Below are 19,539 nucleotides of genomic sequence, written 5' to 3' on the forward strand. Positions count from 1 at the left end.
TCAACAGCAAGTTGTGCCACCGCTTCGCAAAATTGTCTCAACTGCCATATTGAAGGGTTTTCTAGAGTGAACTGCCCGTTTAAGGTCACACCAAAGCATCTCAATTGGATTTCAGTTCTGACTTTGACCTTAATTTTGTTCTTTTTGAGCAATTTTGAGGTGAACTTGCCGGTGTGTTTCAGATCATTATCCTGCTGCATGACCCATGAGCTCTTGAGTTTGAGGGCACAAACTGATGGCCGGAACTTCTTCTTCAGAATCTAGTAAAAATCCATTTAGGACTCATCAAGACTCTAAATTACCGGTAGGTGTGTGAAAAAAAACGTTTTTTTTCCAAACCCATGGGTAATTTAGAGTTTTTAATTTTTGCAAGACTTTTAAATTTACAGGAAACTCAGAGTATTCTAAGAAAATTCATGTCAGCATGAGGAGAACATAGTAAAGCCACACAAGAAAGTCAAAGCTGAGATTTGAATCCCAGATCTCTGAAGTGTGAAAGATGTGCTAAGCCCTCATCCTTATGTGTCTCAAGATAATTTAAGTCAGTCAATGACAAAATCTGCACAGAGCCTATTCCTGTTACCACGAGGTAAGTAAAAGTCAAGACTGGATAAGATGTTTTTAAATGAGATTGATGGATAGTAAACGCAACTTTCGTGAGGATAAGCAGATAATGGATGGATGGATTGTAAATGCACCCCCCCAAAAGAACAACCCTCACTGCCTTTTTTGCAGATTTATCTGCACCAAACGCCAGTTTGTCATCCCTAAAGCCATGTTTCCACCAATCATAGGCAAGAATAAAGTTCAGCTCAGTTTGCCATGATACGATCTGACTTGGTAAATCCAAATCAGACATGCATTTCCGGCACCGGGTGTTTAGAGGAACTGTGATGGATGCATCGGCTACGTGAAGAGTAACATCATATTGTGCTCTGCAAACAAGAAACACGACTTTCAACCTGCCATCATAATCCTCAGAATCCTCTTTAAATTATGCCCTTTCCCCTTGATATTCAGTTTATTTCATTTTAATACAGAACAAGGCAGATGATTCCCTTTCGACCAATCAATGAACAGCAGTCTTTCTAGCTCCGCTCCCAAAAGTATAACGAAGCGTACCATTTCAATCGGCATTCCAATGAAGGGGAAAAATGGCACAGTCAGTTTTATATTTTAAAATCCTCTTCAAAATATTTACCACACCAAACTACTGCGATGGAATTAATCTTAAGAATTGATGTTGAACTGATTGACTTCATGTTCTATGATCTAATTGTTTCCAAAAGTTAGATACATATTCACCCAGTCACTGTCTGTTTTTTCAAATGTTTTTTTGTCAAAATAGTCTACACTTTTCCTATCAGCTCTCCCACAATTGTTGTTTATCTCACTGCAAGCTTCACAGGTATAATCCAGCTTTAGTTTGTTACCGTATGTTTAGTGCTAACCTACACAACACTGATGGAAAAATCAAGTATTTCATGAAGTAGATTTTTTCCCATGTTTACAAATGAAATAATTACCTAAGTCCAAAGCAAAATTTCTGTTTAGTTGTTGGCGCATTTTTTGAATTTCTTGCAATCTCGATTTGTATTGCATTCAATGCCAACTTGCTATGGAGTCTTCATCATCGTGTCTACTCAAATAGGAAAATGTTATTCATTTTTCACTTTGTTTTTCGTTGTACACCTGCAGTGAAGATAATAGGGCTCCAAATCTATTTGTATTTTTGTTTATGAGCCTTTGTTTGGCAATGTCAACATACTGCAAGCAAAAACCTTCAGCCATAGACTTGTGCGTATAGCCTTGAGAGTGCAAGGATGACTTAAAGACTTATGACTGAGCAGAGAAAAGAACACAGCTCATTGCAAGTCAGGCATTGGAATTTACCAAAGCATCTTATGATGATGAAAGATGATCATGGGTAAGGATATAAACTGCGGCAGCATCTTTCGATTTCTTCTCAGCAAGGACAAAGCAAATCTATTGATCAAAGTGCCTTAGAAAGTATCATTGAGTTCATGAGAACTATCCTTGCTTGTATTAACTTTCACATATGGCTTTTAGTTACAAGAAACATCAAATGTTATATTTAAATTTGGTCCATGCAGCAGGATGACAGTTGGACAAATGTTTGCATAATAAGCTCGCCCTAAGTGTGTCAAACATCATGAGACTATTTCGGTAATCTGGCAACAGCAGTATCGCAACAATCCCAAGGAAGGAAGTTCTCATTTGAAGGAAGAGAGACATCATGCAGAGCTCCTCCCAACACTTATGTTGTGCTTTGGGCGGTGTCTTCTGCCCAGTAGAAGGGGAGCAGCAACAGGTCATTTGTTTCTGCTCCTCCTCACCACAGTCAGCTGACAAAGCATCTTCTGCACTGCTGTAATTACTGACTAAACTTCCAGAGTTTCCCCCCCCAAAAAAACTTTAAAATGCAGCTTTTCTTTCATGATCACAGAAGGGTTTGCTACTCAGAAAAGACATGACAACAGACTTGTCATACAATATAAACCGTGAGAACAATGAGCTCTAATCCGCACTGTTAGCTTTCAAAAAGGTTTTATGAGGCTGGCTCAGAAGAGGCAGCTCTTCATATACTCCACATAGGAGGGATTAAATTGAGTGATTTGATTCAGGTCAATCTTCTTCGGCAAAAGCAGAGAAATAGATTTTCCTGATTACGTTGATAACAAAAGCTGCTAAACACATAAAACGAACATATCTCCTTCGCTATAGCAAAACATCAACTTGTCTAGTCGATAATATATTTTTGCTCTACTTCCAGAAATGTGTCCTACAAATGACTGAGCCAAGGTTGATGAAGTGTCAAGCTGCACGAAGAACAGTGTGTGAGACATTCAAAGAGCAGACTGCTGCCAGCAAAGTGGGGTAACATCTCATTATGAGGTAGAGCAGAGGTCATCTCCTTTGTGAATCAGCTTTTTATAATTTTCTCTTTTGGATATTTTTTCATCTCCGTGCACAAGTTTGAGCAAAACCTACTCTGAAAGATATTGCGTGAAATCCGACAAAACGTTCATAGCTCAGAGTCATCTATTGGTAAATGGTCTGTATTATAACAAACTTTGACTTTGAGGTATTCAAATATTTTTTACTATGTTGCCTCTGGTTGTGACACAACCACAATACCGCTCCAGCCAAGCTGAGCAAGTGAAGGGCATAGTTTAGCACCTTTTGTGTCACAATGAAAATCATGCTCATTAATTCCTGCCCCTTACTGACTTGCTGACCGAATAACAGTGTAGTACTGCGGACGCTCGATGCCTCCAATCCTTCCTTTGGCACTGGTCAACTTCCAAGTAGTTTGAATTCCAAAATTCCATCCCAATGATTCCTGTTAGTTAAACAAAGTTGCTCCATCATCCAGCTGTTGCTTTCTGTCATAAGTCATCATCCAATTACTATTTCATGGGTAAACATTTCGTATCTTCATCCAGAGTGAATGGCCCAACTGTTTCTTTGCCTGTGCATCTGACTACTGGTGCTTCATATCTATTGAAATGGGTATATTAAAGCATGTCCCATATGATGGGTGGCTCCTGCCTTTCCCCAGCGGAAGAAGGAAATTACAGTTCAAAGACGATAATTGGATTCAACTTGTGTATTCATTCAAGCCAGAGCAAAAGTGACAAGCAAGGTTTTAATCAGAGCCTTTTTGAGATGGTAGAAAATGAGTTACTGCTAAGTGCCACTTCACAAAGATGCTTCATTTATTTGATGAAAGAGTGGTATTTGATTAGAAACTAAATAGAGGCCTGCTTTCAAGTCCAGGTAGCTCATTTCTAAACTAGAATGTTCTTAATTCTGTCAAATGTGTATATAGGGGATAGATAAAGCACTGGTTCACAGCTACGGTTCCTGCGCCTCATTTCACCCTGTCACTGAGCCATAAATCAGTATTGGATGTGTGCTTCATTTAGATGTCTTCACAGATTGCCTTACTGCTCCTGATTTCTGCCTGGCTTGGATAACAGCATGATGATTTACTGTCGTATGTAAAGAGAACGGATTTGAGGGTGTTATTACTGTAAATTGCACTGCAAACTGTAAATGCAGGATTTTCCTCGAGTCTCACCTTAGGTTGGCACGGTTTATCCTCTTGGTGATCTTTGTATCTCTTCTCCTCTCACCCCTTAGCTGGAGAATTATAATAAACATCATCCCAACTTTTTGTCTGCTACGTCAGTCACCTTGGAGCAAAGAGACTGACAAAGTGTCTTATTTTGCAGCTTAGCACACACATACAAAGGTGAACAAAAATTTATTATGCTATTTTCTTATGTTCTTGAATGTGTTACAGCTGCATTTAAATTCTCATTTTATATGTGTGTTTGAATGAAGAAGAAAAATAATGTCCTTGGTTTAACAAAACGGGGATATTTCCAAAGGGTGTGTTATTTCCAAGGCTTATTGGTGGTTGGCTTTGAATACATCTTTTTTATTCAGTGGTATGCTCATCGTTTATTCTAAAACATAAAGCTCAAACACTACTGGAAACTTGTTCAATAGTAAACTTTACTTTACAAAGGAGCTTTATTACCACCACACAATAATGTTCAGTTTTGATTGACAGAGTAACTATTACTTATGCAACAATATGACATACAATATTACTTTAATACAAGTTTTGATTTGTAGTCATCCTCTGAGCGGTTTCAGATATTTCCCAAAGGATTCAAAGCGCCATCATCATCATGGACTCGAATGGTTACATCCAACCAACTGTGATAACAGATAAGAGTTTTTGATCGCCATGCACGCTGCCTTGGCCAAGGCATACACATGTAAGCACAGTGTTCCCAGGATTATACTGCTAGCATACTGCTCCAAACAAGCTTGTTTTTTTTATCTTATTCCCCACCCCACCCACAAAACAGTGTCAACTAATGCAATCATTCTTCAATCATGGTGGAAATCTAATCACACTGGTCTAAGGTTTCAGAGAGCCATCTGCTTCAATCGGATCCCTGAGAAATATCCCCCTCACAGCACTCCCTTTGCCATTGAAACAATTACCTATTTTAGCTGCTAATTGTCCAGGTTCATCTTGTTAGGAACGAGGCAAATGCGCGAGATTGACACTACTTCCTGGGGCGTTTTCCGTTGCAGTGACCCTGCGCGGCCCCTCACACGCTGGACAATGATGGACAAACACTGAGCTTCTGTCCGTCTGCCAACGCTCCTGGCCTTGCTTCATATCTTGAATTCTCGGGAACTTGGGCGTATGAATGCCTTTCCTTGGCATCTTTGAAATCCTAAAGGGCAGCTGACTCAGCCATGAAAAACTGACGCAATACTTATACCAGCTATAAAATCCCTTAAGCACGACAACCTTTATGTTTATGTTCGTAGTAAAATGGCAACACTGAGGGTCTCTGATAGGAAAACAAATAATAAATGACTGACAGCGGCCTTTTCTAATCTATCCATTTCTCTCTAAGCTCTTTGTCCTTTGGGCTGAGTGCAACGTGGGCCGAGCGGCATTCAGCTCTGATGTGGGAAATGCCTTGCACAGTGTTTGAACTTCCAGAGACACATTTATTCAGTGACCTTTAGTCAAAACACCTTGAATGAGAGGTTTCCTGTGTCTGAAATGACATCCTGACATCCTCCCATGTTGCAGAAAGGCAAGGCTCTTGCATAAATATGGGATATTGTTACCAAAGTAAAATATTTTAATGTTTACAAGAAGACGTGGCATTTGTGTGGCTCAATGTGAAGGTATCATGACACTTTTCCACTGCACAAAGTGCTGCCTCGCCTCCAACTTGTTGGACTCAGTTTGTATTTGAGATGTCCATGATTTGAAAGCAGACAATAAATGTCATGAATACGCTTACACTTTGTGAACTCAACACAAAAATAAAAAATAAAAGAAATAATTACAGTGGGTCCTCGATTTACCTTGTTCCATTCCTACTCTGGCAACATAACCCAAATTTGTACCAAATTCACTAGCGAAACGCTAATGCAGCCTTGTGACCATGAGTTCAAAATTGTGGATGAAAAACTCACATTGAGGGCCCATTTTGGTGTTTTCATAGAAAGGTGCAGGTAGATTTTCACCAAATGATGATAGCAATAATGCAGTCAATTTTTTTATTATTATTATTTGATTCACGCAATTGTAATGAATAAAATACAATGACCTCCACTACACGTATCAGCGGAGTGCCGAATGTGTCTACCAGCACTTTGATCAAACAAACCAAAATCACATCACACCAGCTGGGCCCCAACTTAGACCTGAGTTCTAGGTTACTGGTCTGTACCCAGGGGCATGGAAAAGAAAATAGCCGGAATGCCCAGAATGGTGCAGCGTAATCTGCTAAATTCCCAAACACAGTAAAATAGACTTGCCCCCACGCAAAAATAAAAATACGCCAATTTTTACGGCAAGCGCACATGTAAAAATAGAGCCCCTTGACTTCTATAAAACTATCAAATAAAAAACAGTAAATACAGCAGTCACCCAAAATGTCTTGGCCACGTTAAAGCGAAACATGTTATTCGAGAGAAGAGCTTATTGTTCACTGCAGCAAAGTGGAGATAATCGAAGCAAGGTTTTCATTGCACTCAGAAAATGCAAACTGCACAATAGCACAGTGGTAACACGGAAATTATGAAAAACTCATCAAATATTGCCCAAAAAATGAGGTGTCTTGAAATGTGTGGATATACGCAAAAGTTCTGAACCTTCATGCCCCGGGCAGCCACCGCACTCGCTCGTTTGAATCCCCCACACGGTCTGTCCAGGTACGCGAGCCCCATATGTTTACCTCTCAACTGTTTCTGACCTTGTCGCAATTTCATGAGATTTTATGTGAATTACCAGATCTTACAAGAGTTACGCCTCAAAAGAGAAACATTCTACAATGGAAACAGCTACAATTTGTACTTTAACAAAAATAAAGAAATATTGCTTTTACTTTAAGAAAAACTGTAAAATTGAGAGCCAGCTGTAATATTATGCACTGCAACAAGGTAAGCCAACATTAGCAAGTGTCATGTGCCAGTATGGTAATATGTGGAAAAATCATTATGGAAATTTACAAATTTACATGGTCCTAAATCAATTGTGACAAGGGAAAGCAAACTTTCAGTGTGAAGGCTCCCTAATTAAGTGACATCTTTAGACTGTATCTTTCTTCCCTTTGTCACGTATGCAATTTAACGGACAGATTGTGACTACGGGCCAGAAACTTTAAGACCCATTTGTGCAGTAGCAATGTGCAAATCAGCATGTTCTTATACCACTGAATCACATCACATCAATGTGTCTTCAGAAGAAGACACAGGCACTCACATCAACCTGAACACTCTACCTTTGCCTTTCAAGAATATATTGTGTTGTTACCCAAAACCCTTTTATTAGCACTCAGTGTGTATGTGTGTGTTTGTGTGCATGTAAGTGTATCAGTGCCGTGGCAGACCAAAGCTTTATCTTGAAAGAGGTGCATTGTGCACTTAACCTTCACTCCCCTCATGTTACCCTCCCATGGCAATCCCAATAAAGTGTGGATTATTTTATACCACATTGTGTGGTTGTTGACTTTTACAAGGCCCCTCCAAGCGCCTAAATGACTTTTGGAGGGGATTTGGAAAGGGGGCTGATTTAACGGAAAGAAAGGCCAGGTCTGAACCACACTGTGTCTCCAAATGGCAGCATATCCAAAACCATCAACGGCGGCCTTGTCTGCTGGGAGCAAAAAATAAACACCCTTCACTGATCCCTTTTCATTTTCCTATGCTGCCTTATGGTTTTACACAAAACTTAACTGTAGCTACAGTACCATGTCAGAGTTCATGGGTTTTCAAGTTCCTGTGTCTCCTATACTGTCCATACCATTAACACCCACTTTGTTGCCGTTCACATTTATGCAGAAGTAGTGAAAGGGATACTTTTTTTTTTTGCCGTTTTCATCAGTAAAAAATTAGCCTATAATGAATTTTCATTATTTTCCATGAACAACTACACCTTTAAAAACACATTTTGTCTCTCATTGTTGTCGACATCACAGGGCTCAGCGAACAACAACTCGTGGCTCATTTTGTGAAGGTCACATGACATCATTTAAAATTCTATTTTGCTTTATTCTCCACAATAGATTCAAAGTTGTTATATTTCACTTCACCACTATGATGACATTGAGAAATTCTATGGAAATTAATAAGTGTGGCTGGGCAGTTTGGAGGTGGGTTGTAGTTCTCTGGTAATTCTGGTTTAATCTTACTTCTAATTTGTAACTGGTGATAACAAAAAGTGATTCATTTGCTCTCTCTACATTGTGATTTTGCATTACTCAAATTGAGACAGTAACTCACTCCCTCATTGCTTGTCTCCATTAAAAAAAAAAGGCTAGGATGGGGGTAGGTTTGAGTGGAGGTGGGGCTGCTGCATCAGCATGTGTGCAGTAATGCGATAGCAAGGCCTGGCCGCACAAAGAAAACACAACCAGCTCTCTAACAACTCTCCCAGTAAGACCCTGCGAGGAAGAACAAGGAGGCAGGTGGGGGCTGGGCAGCACCATCTGAAATCCTGCTGCCTTCAACTAAAGTTCAAATTGTTGTTTCTTTCGATCAAATGCTAAGGAATCAAACTTGGAAGCATGACATACAGTAGAATATTCACTGAAAGGGGTTCGATTAGGATTGAGTCAAATTCTAACGTAGACAGGCTTTCTCCTGCCATCTTAGAGAGCACAAAAAAATGCAAATAGGTGAGATTCTCAGCCAACAACAAAGGATTGGTTAGAAATAATGCTAACGGCAAAGTGAACAGAGGCAGAGGATTACTGCACGTAGGGAACCCTTGCTGATTTTTTTTAACTAATCACCTACTTAGAAATTTGTCTGTAGAACTCAACAGTTTTCTGATGTTGAGCAATAATTTGGGAAGGCAACTGTGATGTCATTTTCTGTTGACAGTAAGTAGCAAAATGGCTGACCCCGGAGACAAATAAAAAAAAACTGGTATTTTTTGCTGCTTAACTCATTTTCCACAAACACAATCTTAATCAGAACGCCGTCTTTAGACTAGTGGGGGAACATGCAACAATATTATTGTAAAGACATTTTTGAGGTTGACTCTCACTTTAAGATGATGCTGTAAAAGTTCTTGATTGCTGCACTGGTGGATGTTGGAGGAAATCAAGTAGGATACTCGCAATATGCAATATACAATATGCACAATAAAGCACAAGAGTACATTATAGTACTGTGCAGAAAAAAAATAAAAAAAAGAATAGGAAGGTAGTACTGTATTTTCCGGACTATAAGTCACAGTGTTGATTAAATAATGACCAAAGACAAAGAGGCACAAATTATAACCACAATCTTAAAATGTAATTAGGTTAAAAAAGGACTCTTAGAAGTTACTTCTGTAATAATAATTGTAAAACAGGATGTATAATTTAGGGTTTTCAAAATACATAGAAATAGTTTGCAAATACAAAAGTCAATCTCCACTAAGTTCAAATTCGCAATAATGGCATTTAGTAATAATGGTGAACATCTGTCTGATAGTTGGCTCATCCTCCTCCCAAAGGCCTTTCACAGAGTTACCAGATTTGGTTTAGAAAGTTAATAATGAAAACAACAACGACAAGAACAACACAACTTTGCCTCAACACTTCGAGACCTGCATAAATGTAATGTTAATGACTGATCCAGTTTAATTTAGTGCGCTATGCTTCCCGAAGAACAAAAAATGATCCAAACCTATATAAATAATATAAATGCCAATGCATGTTTATTATTGTGATGTTAAAGGTCCAAATATCCTGTTCTTACCCCAAATAGCAATGAGTCATACAAATCAAAAAATGCTTTCAATATTGAACAAGAATGATGAGCACATTTTAACCATATCATTCAAACAGAGATACAATTCATATGAGGCAATTAGCTTTTCCAATGTAATTTATCGTTTTCATGGTTTCCACCTGTGTGCAATGCATTGAAGTAGACCGTGTCCTAGTTTACTAATCCTGCCTTAATATATTTCCACGCAATCTATTTAATGTTGTCCAATTATGCTTATTGATGTTCACATTAATTCCATCAAATCACATTTGACTGTTTTTGGAGTTCAGTGTGGTTGAAGTGTGGATGTGGGGGGTTGTGATCGGGAGTGGACAGATGTGTATAAGATGGCAGCGAAACTACAATGGAGAAGGGGGAGGGAAGACCCTGGTGCTTTCACTCAAACACTTCCTGATCTCAAATCCCCCTCACTCAATCCCTCGGGTGATATCCCCCGGCTGGCTTCACTTTCACCATGTGATGGAAGCACTATGATGGAGCTTTGCAGCCCAGTCAGGACAAACCAGGATAACAAGGCACATATGACTTGAATTGACTCTGTGACATAATGACTCCATGTAACATTCTCCTCTCTCTAAAACAGACGTGTTCCATGCTGCGTAAACACTAGAAAACATGTTGGTGGAATACAATTTTCTTTTTGTAAGTTTAAATTCTTTTGCAAATGCAATAATAAACACACCATACACATATGCTCGTACTAATCCATTAGGGGTAGGAAAGGGGGGCCAAAAGGCCTTTTGAAACCTGAAACTCTTCTCCATCAGCAGCCCCTGTTCTTCCTTCCACCAGGCCAGCAGCAGGATAACATGGGCCTCTGTTGTCTCAGCCGCAGCCCTTTGGATACATTTTGAACTCCTTGTCCCAGGGGACACAGCCGCATAGAGCCCCCGTTGTCCTGAGGAGCATGTGAATGCACTGCTGACTGGAGCGTGGTGAACAGTGTGACTCGGTACTGTAACACGGTTGTTGTTCGCTGCTCTGGCAGACGGATTGGCCCAAGTGTCTGAACATACTCACACTGTGAGCGTCTACACAATGCACTTGCATGAAGAATGAAGATGAATCAAGTTGTGTGTTTAAAGCGTGTATTACGGGCCTACGTTGAGGTTGGCAAAAAGAAAATCTTGCAACCAAGTAATTGTGGCTGAGTTTAATGAATTACATTGGACTATTTAAAGATGATATTTGTTCAGCAATAGATTTCCAGAAAAAAATTCTACAAAGGTCAAATCAAATTTGAATTTCAAACTATCGTCATAGAAGTGTGCAGTTTTTTTTTTAAACAGGGGGATTGTGCTGCCACGCAGATTATCAGCAAGAATAACAAGGAATTACAATCTCATTGCTTAGAATGCAGATAATTGAAAAAGTAAATTCCATTTTCCAGTTAAATTCATAAAATGAATAGCATGTAGTAGAAAAAAGTTGCGTGAAATAACTTAACAAAGTAAATAATGCTCAATGTGACATTGCAATTCGAATCAGCTCAGCGGCCTAGTGGTAGAGTGTCCGCCCTGAGACTGGAAGGTTGTGGGTTCCGACCCTGGCCAGGTCATACCAAAGACTATAAAAATGGGACCCATTGCCTCCCTGCTTGGCACTCAGCATTAAGGGTTGGAATTTGGGGGTTAGATCACCAAATGATTCCTGAGCGCGGCACTGCTGCTGCTCACTGCTCCCCTCTCCCCCAGGGGATGGATCAAAATCACACAGGGATGGGTTAAATGCAGTGGACTAATTTCACCACACCCAGATGTGTGTGTGACGATCATTGGGACTTTAACTTTATATATATATATATATATATATATATATATATATATATATATATATATATATATATATATATATATATATATATATATATATATATATATATATATATATATATATTTTAGTAGGCGGCTCGGTGGCGCACTGGGTAGCACGTCCGCCTCACAGTTAGGAGGGTGCGGGTTCGATTCCACCTCCGGCCCTCCCTGTGCGGAGTTTGCATGTTCTCCCCGAGCCCGCGTGGGTTTTCTCCGGGCACTCCGGTTTCCTCCCACATCCCAAAAACATGCTTGGTAGGCCGATTGATCACTCCAAATTGTCCCTAGGTGTGAGTGCGAGTGCGAATGGTTGTTTGTCTCTGTGTGCCCTGCGATTGGCTGGCAACCGGTTCAGGGTGTCCCCCGCCTACTGCCCGATGACGGCTGGGATAGGCTCCAGCACGCCCGCGACCCCCGTGGGGACTAAGCGGTTCGGAAAATGGATGGATGGATATATTTTAGTGGTGATAAAATGCACTACATCTTTTCAAAGGCATAAACTCCATTGGAAAAATATTTTGTATTCATCCGTATTGAAAAAATATAATATTTGGCCCACGTTGACATATCAAGTTTTTGTGTTTATCCGTTTTTATTTGATTTCTTTTTTTATCTGAGCTAGAACCATTGCTGGAAACTCTCAACATTAGTAGTCATGTTGCCACATTGACCACTGTCTCATTGCTTCATTGTGAGCACTATCATTGAGTTTTCAATGTTTGAGACCTCCTCTCAATTTACGGCGACCTCGTGTTAATTTGCAAATCTCAATAATTACACAAGAAAAAATAATCTGAAGGGACATAATGAAACTTGTCATTAATTAACACCACTGCAACTTTTCATTTAATGTAGCTGGATTTTTGTATATAAAGCAGCTTCTCCATACCTTTCCTCTGTTTGTATTTTGTATATGGTTTTGGACTAATTAGTTGTGTCGTATTCGGTTCTCCTTTGCACTTTTGTTTGAGCCTCTTGGGATATCTCAATGTAAGAAACTGTTCTATCTGGATGAATAAAGGTAAACAAAAGCTTAAATGCCAGTTATGTACACGCACACACGGCTCACAAACTATTCAAATTTCTTTACCAATCATCACATTGATTGTGATCACACCTTTCTGATGATGTTGGTGTGATGTTTACAAGCATTTATTTCAGCAAGGTACGATAGTTGTGAGACCGATGATTACAATCATCAACAGCAAATCTCCTGAAAGAAACACAAGCTGAGTCCAACACCAAACGTGAAATAAGTTTGACACATGCTGATGTTTTCCTGCAACTCATGATAACTGGCTAAGAATAGTCCCAAGTGTAACATTTTAGTGCGGCAATCGGCTCATGTGTTCTTACTTAAATGTTAAAGACTAACGTCTAGCTAATGTTGTAATGTGCTGGCATGAACTTTCATGACTTCACCTATGTACTCGTATCTTGCGTGCATGCGTGTCTACCTCTGACATCATCAGCAAGTCATCTTGTATTGGGAAAATGTGTCACATTTGAAAGTGCTGGGTAGCCCCTGGACAGCTGCAGGGACTGCCTTAATGCACCGCATCTCCTGGCTTTCCACCAGTCTTCTCTGAAGTGAGCAGCCTCAAACAGCAGCCTCAGGGAGCCACTAATATGTTAAACTATCTCGTGCCAGTCCTGCAACCCCATCCGGCCAAAGCAATAGAAAATGTGAGAGACTGATGTGTGTGCTTGTTCACCGTTGTGCGGCAAGAGCTCCACATATAATTTATGTGTGTCGTATGAGCATTGCCTTGAGATTAAAGTAACAAAGCCAAACACAAATGGAAGAAGAGAGCCACTTAAAGAAAGGATGCAAATTACCAGGTGAGGACCGGATGAAATTGCCTTCAATATTTCTTTTGGTGTGGTGTGCAAAGCAGGAGCGCCTTTTGTGTGTGTGTGTGTGTGTGTGTGTGTGTGTGTGTGTGTGTGTGTGTGTGTGTGAGAATAGTTCAAAGCCAAGGTTTGATCCAAATGCACACAAACAGATAAAAGTGAAGGTGGCTTTCAAATAGCACATTGATAACACCAACTATGGTGGCTAGTTTGACCAGCAACCAGGGTTCATTGTTTTGATGTTTTATATATATATATATATATATCCAGTCACAATCACAATTTTTTGCCTGCAAATGCATGTGTATTTGCTTATTTATTTTCCCATTGGCGTGGGAAGTGTTTTCTTCTACCTCATTGTAGAGAAATTGTGTTGTTGAAAATATCCATGTACGCATGGAATGAGCCTGGGTAAATACTAAAAATAATGCAAAACACTTACACTATGGAAGGACTGAAAAAGAAATATCCTGAGTTGTAGATAATGAAATAAAATGCACAAGAGCCGAAAAGCAATAAGTGTACTGTGTGCAGGGATGGAAAGTGAAAGAAGAAAGAAGACATGGGGAGATGAGGAAGCTCAAGCGGCAGGAAAAAAGGAGAAAGGTTGAATGAACCAAAAAAGATAGCACCTGCGAGGATGATGGGTGACAGGGAACGAGAGAAATGGATGTTTTGCGCCATTTCCTGCAATGATAACCAGACTTGTTTTCAGCTCCTTCAAATGCACCTCACTCCCACAGAACTGCACCTCTCCCACTGAGCACTTGAGCAAAATTTGTTATGAAGCGTTAATGTGATCCTTTTGGCTGATCAGCTCGAAAATAATGACATCCGTGAGCTACACATGTTTTTTGTCTGCTCATTCTCTTTTGTTCAAACAAGTGACTGCTTGAGAATAATTACATCTCATTTTATTCATTCTTAGAGAATTACCTGCTTGAGTGAATGTGCACAATCACACTCCAAGATGTGGATACATGGGCAGGGCTACAGTTGGTGCCTGGGGATTGTGTGTGTGTGTGTGTGTGTGTGTGTGTGTGTGTGTGTGTGTGTGTGCGTGCGTGCGCGTGTTACTGTGTACTATGTCGTTCTGGATATTGTTATTATGTTATTGCTGCTCCTTGATATGTATTATTGTTTTCATTTTACTCAAACATAAGTATTTTGCAAAATAGATTTTAGTGTAGTTTTCTTATGAAGTCTCATTGTCTTGTAGTCTTCTTAAGCTTTACTCCAGTGCCTCCTCATGGGAGCCTACACGCTGGGAAATGTGTTTGATCCGCCCGCTGGGATGTCATCCTGCTGATTCTCGGAATCCGGGGTCTGGGGGGGCTCTGCGCATTGAAGAGTACACCCGGGTCATGATGGTCTGTGTGGCAGCATCCTTTGTGGCCGAGGGCTGCGGTAGTTTTACCTCACCTGAATCCTCACTGCTTGCTCAAAAATACCCGAATAAGATGCTCACTCTGTGTGTATTTGTATGTGTGTGCAGGGAGGGGTGAATTTTTATTATTTGTCGCCATTTTTATTGTTTGTTTTTTTCACTGCAAACCACTTTGTTACATTTCTGATGTATGAACAGTGCTATATAAATAAAACTTGATTTGATTTAATATGAAGCTACAACCTGGAGGCCAAATATGAAATGTTTTTCTCCTGCATTAAGGACACCTGTCAAACTATAACAGCCATGGGGATTCGGAATAATAAACAATAAACAATTCATGAAACATAACCAACCAAATTTAACATTTCAAAAGAATAAAAACACAGAAAAGTGAGAACACTCTTCTCACAAGCTTTTGAAACGTGCCACAGGGATTTTTTTGTCCTTTCATCCAGGAGAGTATAGATGAAATTTGAGGTCAATGCTGCTGGACAAGAGGACTTGATTGACAAGCAAATCTCTGATCATCCCAATATGAAGTTGATGTCGCTCATGTTCTTTCGTACAACATCAATGCAGCCATATGTTTATACACCTTGTGACAATTATATTGCAACAGAAAAGGTCCTTCTGGAAACTATCCATGCAAAGTTACCATGATCACATTTTTGATAATACCATCTTATTTCTCTGGTAAATAAACAAAACATTTCCTAAATAGTAAATATATATAGCACTACATCTACATCATACATTGCCCAAATTTATTTTTTAAAAAGCTAGCCATTCAATTATTTGAAAACCTATGAACATATTGAAAGCATTTTGATATAATCAGCAGCCGTTACGTTCTAACTACGGGTTGTTGTCTTTTTTTTTTTTTTTTTTTTACTTCCAAATGGCTTAACTTAAGTAGAACCTCACATTGGGCCAACAGTAGACTCTGTGTCGGTTATTATTGCAGACATTGTTGCAAAATAAAGATGTATAGTCCTCATAGCTTCTGGAAAGAAGACAAAGAAGAAGCCGTCAAAGAAGAAGGTGCTGAAAAAGAAGACCAAAGCTATGCATCAGCTGTTTATGTTTGGCTACATTCATTATAATTCATTGAATTATTTATCAATTTTGACGTTGTTTGATGCGAACATCAGACATGCAGGTATGATACAAGCCACGTGTCATTTTCTAATTGGGGCTTCACCAAAGACACCATGGCAGTAAAAGCAGTATGCATCGATGTCTTTGCGGCCTGCTTTGTATGGTTAAGGTAAAGGTAAAAATATCTTTCTTTAATCTTCACGATCCCTCGTGATACACCGGGTGACGGCAGTTCCCAGGCTCGTCTAACTTAGCGTATCCTTTTCCTGAACCAGTCCATACATTATTACATGTAATCATTTTTATACATTTTGTAATTAATTAATGTTCCTTAAAAGGTTAATCACATTCACAAATATATGTGACACGGTTTCATATTAAATCAGTAAATTAACCGTAAGTGAATTATTTGCTGTTTAGCATGCTTGTAATGACAGGCTTTTTGTCCACAACTCTGAGGGCAGATAACAGTCGATGGGGAGATGATGTATCGGTAAATATTTAATATGGTCCATGCACTGCATTGCCCTGCATTAGACCTGCGGCTCAAAGGAATGTGTGACTGTTTTGGAGCGAAAGAAAACAAGCAGCTGCATTCTGCCTGCGAACAAACTAAGTCAAACAAGAACACGAGCATTGTTTCATTTGTGGGGACAATAGCGCAATCAAATGTGCAATAGAATGCAGAGTAGCAAATTCACAAGTTGGTTCCACAACAAAAAATATTTGACAATTCCAATTGTTGTTTGTTCATGAAAAAAGATAATGGAGATAATTATGGTTCTGCATAGTGCTACACCAAACAATTTTTTCATGTAAAATACAGCACTTGTAATGCAACTCTACAGAATATTTCCTATAGTCAAGGGTTGTCTGTATTATTGAATACTAAACTAATACAGTCAAAATATTTCCTATAGCCAAGGGTTGTCTCTATTATAGAATACTAAACTAATACAGTCATAATCCTGCTGAGACACTTGAGGATACAAATGAAAGAACATGGTTACTGCAGAGGTGTGCCTTGGGCTGGTCACAACAAAAGACCCAGTCATGAATTCAGAGATTTTGTTTCTAAATTCACTATATACAGCACACGCTTGAAGATAACTGAAAGAAACTTTTCATACAGACATTCTTCCAGCAGAAGAAAAATATTTATCTAATATAGTTGATGTGCACTTTGCCATGGAAACCTGAGTTCTTCTCTGCCTCGGCCTGAACACTTACAAGCTCAAAATCATGACCTGCAAAAATAGTCGGTAACCTATTAGAATTGCTGTCATCCTTCCTTCAATTTTCTGGTTGTCAGCATTGCAACAAAGTGTTTGGAACACCTCTCATCACTTTTTCCCCAGGGAGACGGCTGGCTGTGTCATTCTCCAGCTCTCCAGACATTTGCTACATCAATACAAGGCCCTTATTTCCCCTCACTTGGCTGCAGGACTGCCATTTGGAAAAGACGTTCCTATACTTTCCTCGTGCTTCTCTCCTGTCTTATTTTCCTCTTTCCAAAGAGTCAGATGCCACAAATGACTCAGTACTGTCTCCCAGATGCCTTTTTTTAGTTTTTCTGTAAATTGATATTGGTAATCAAACGTAAATGGAATGTATTTTCCCTTTGCAGTGTCATCTCTGACCTTGCATTTTCCCGCTGCGTGTCCTACATTTAGTTGTCAGCGCTGGCTGTCCACGATGTACTATGTGTGCCTTCGCTTGCCCATCTGTTTCTCACTTAATCCAGCCCTCCACCCCTCACCCCATTCTCATCAGGTCTGAAAGTTCTAGAATTAATCTTGTTGTACAACAAGCAGCCATGAAAATTAGAATCTTGTTGACGCTATTTTTGTCACCGTTCCAGCTGGGAAATTGTTTTCAGTACTGACAGATTTTTTTGGTTTTTGCAACAAAAACAACAATAAATTGATTCTTGTACGATAGTCATTCTTCCAAGTTCACGTTAAATTTAACAAATGTAAATAACAACAGAAACCAGGAAATATGTTCTATTCCATGAATTGCTAAATATTTTGGTGACTACGTTCAAGTTCACATTTTTGAAGACTTGTGGTAAAAGTTTCACATGCACTGGGGTTTTCCATCTCATAGCCATTCTCCAACAGTCTTTACCTCTGCAGCTCTTCATTCTGTCATAACTTAAGCTGTATTATTGACATTCCTGCCACAGCGCTGCACAAATTAGAATTTGAAACTCAGTCCAGACAATGGCTGGAATAGAAAAACATTGTACAGCTGTCGATTTGCCACTCCCCTCCTCCACTGTCTCTGCCTCCCCGAACATCTGTTGCTTCCACTCAGGATGTGGGCAGGGTGGTGAAGGTTTGGATACAGAGGGTCAAACCAATCTTTATATGCAGATTGTTATAACTTCCTGTATCACCCTTTCATCTCTATTCATCTTTTACTAGTAGTTGAAAACTAAATGTGTCCATGTATCAACATGCTGTTATCCACCACATTAAACACCATACTTATCTGGTGGGAAAATGAGTGTGAAACCTATTTTAACCCTAACACAATTGAAACATGTCAAATGGCATGTCAATGTACTAATTTTGTGCCCAGGTTTTTCTTTTGTTTTGGTATATGGATATTTTTTTCATTTTTGTAAAACTGTCGTTATAAAGAGGCATCGCGCCATTGTGAGAGAACACAAACGTCTTGCTTATGGCCCTTAAATCAATGTGAGAGAGGTGAACATGGCGGAAGCAGAAATAGACTTCATGAAGAAGATCGTGTTTCGGAAGAACCTTCATGGGTGGCTGATGTAAAGTTGGCCACAGCAATCACAGATCACAGCTGTGAAGTGCTAACTTGGATACCGCTTTCCACCCTGATCGTTTGTGTCCACGTGACCTCCCCACCCACTGTGCCGTGGACCAGGTTGTTTTTGAAAATGTAATGAACTCGATGGTGATAACGATGAGCTTAGTAATTTGATTTCTACAATTATTCCAAGGGTTCGATGCACGCTGTTGTCATATTTATGAATGAAATACAATGACATCCGCCTCACACATCCGCATAGATGAGAGTCTGCCTGCACCTTGATCAAATCCACCAAAAGTTTACACCACCTGTGCAACAACTCCAATCTGATTTTACCTGGTCCAAAGTCTAGTCTACCTTTTCTCAACAAGTTCTCTGCTGTGTCAGGGGAATGTAAAGCAAAATGCTCTCGGTCAGCCAAAACACCCAGCATGCTGCATCGCTAAACTAAACTTGCCCTGGCACAAAAATGAAGACGTGCCAGCTTTTCTGCCGAGTGAGTGCATGTCTAAGGAAATAGAGCCCATTGAGTGGCCATTCCAGGAAAAGGTAACCAGCAGATATAATAAAATTACCTCCACCAAATTACTTTAAAGGGGGCATACAGAAACATTTTTGGAACTGGTTATATACAGATAATTGGGTCTCGAAAGTGTTTTTCCATTTTCAATCGTGAAATCAAACAGTCACCTCAATCTTCTGTTCTCTTGTTTTATTGTTTTGCCTAGTTCCAAAAAA

Source organism: Syngnathus scovelli, chromosome 3, assembly GCF_024217435.2.
Source record: "Syngnathus scovelli strain Florida chromosome 3, RoL_Ssco_1.2, whole genome shotgun sequence".
Lineage (NCBI taxonomy): Eukaryota > Metazoa > Chordata > Actinopteri > Syngnathiformes > Syngnathidae > Syngnathus > Syngnathus scovelli.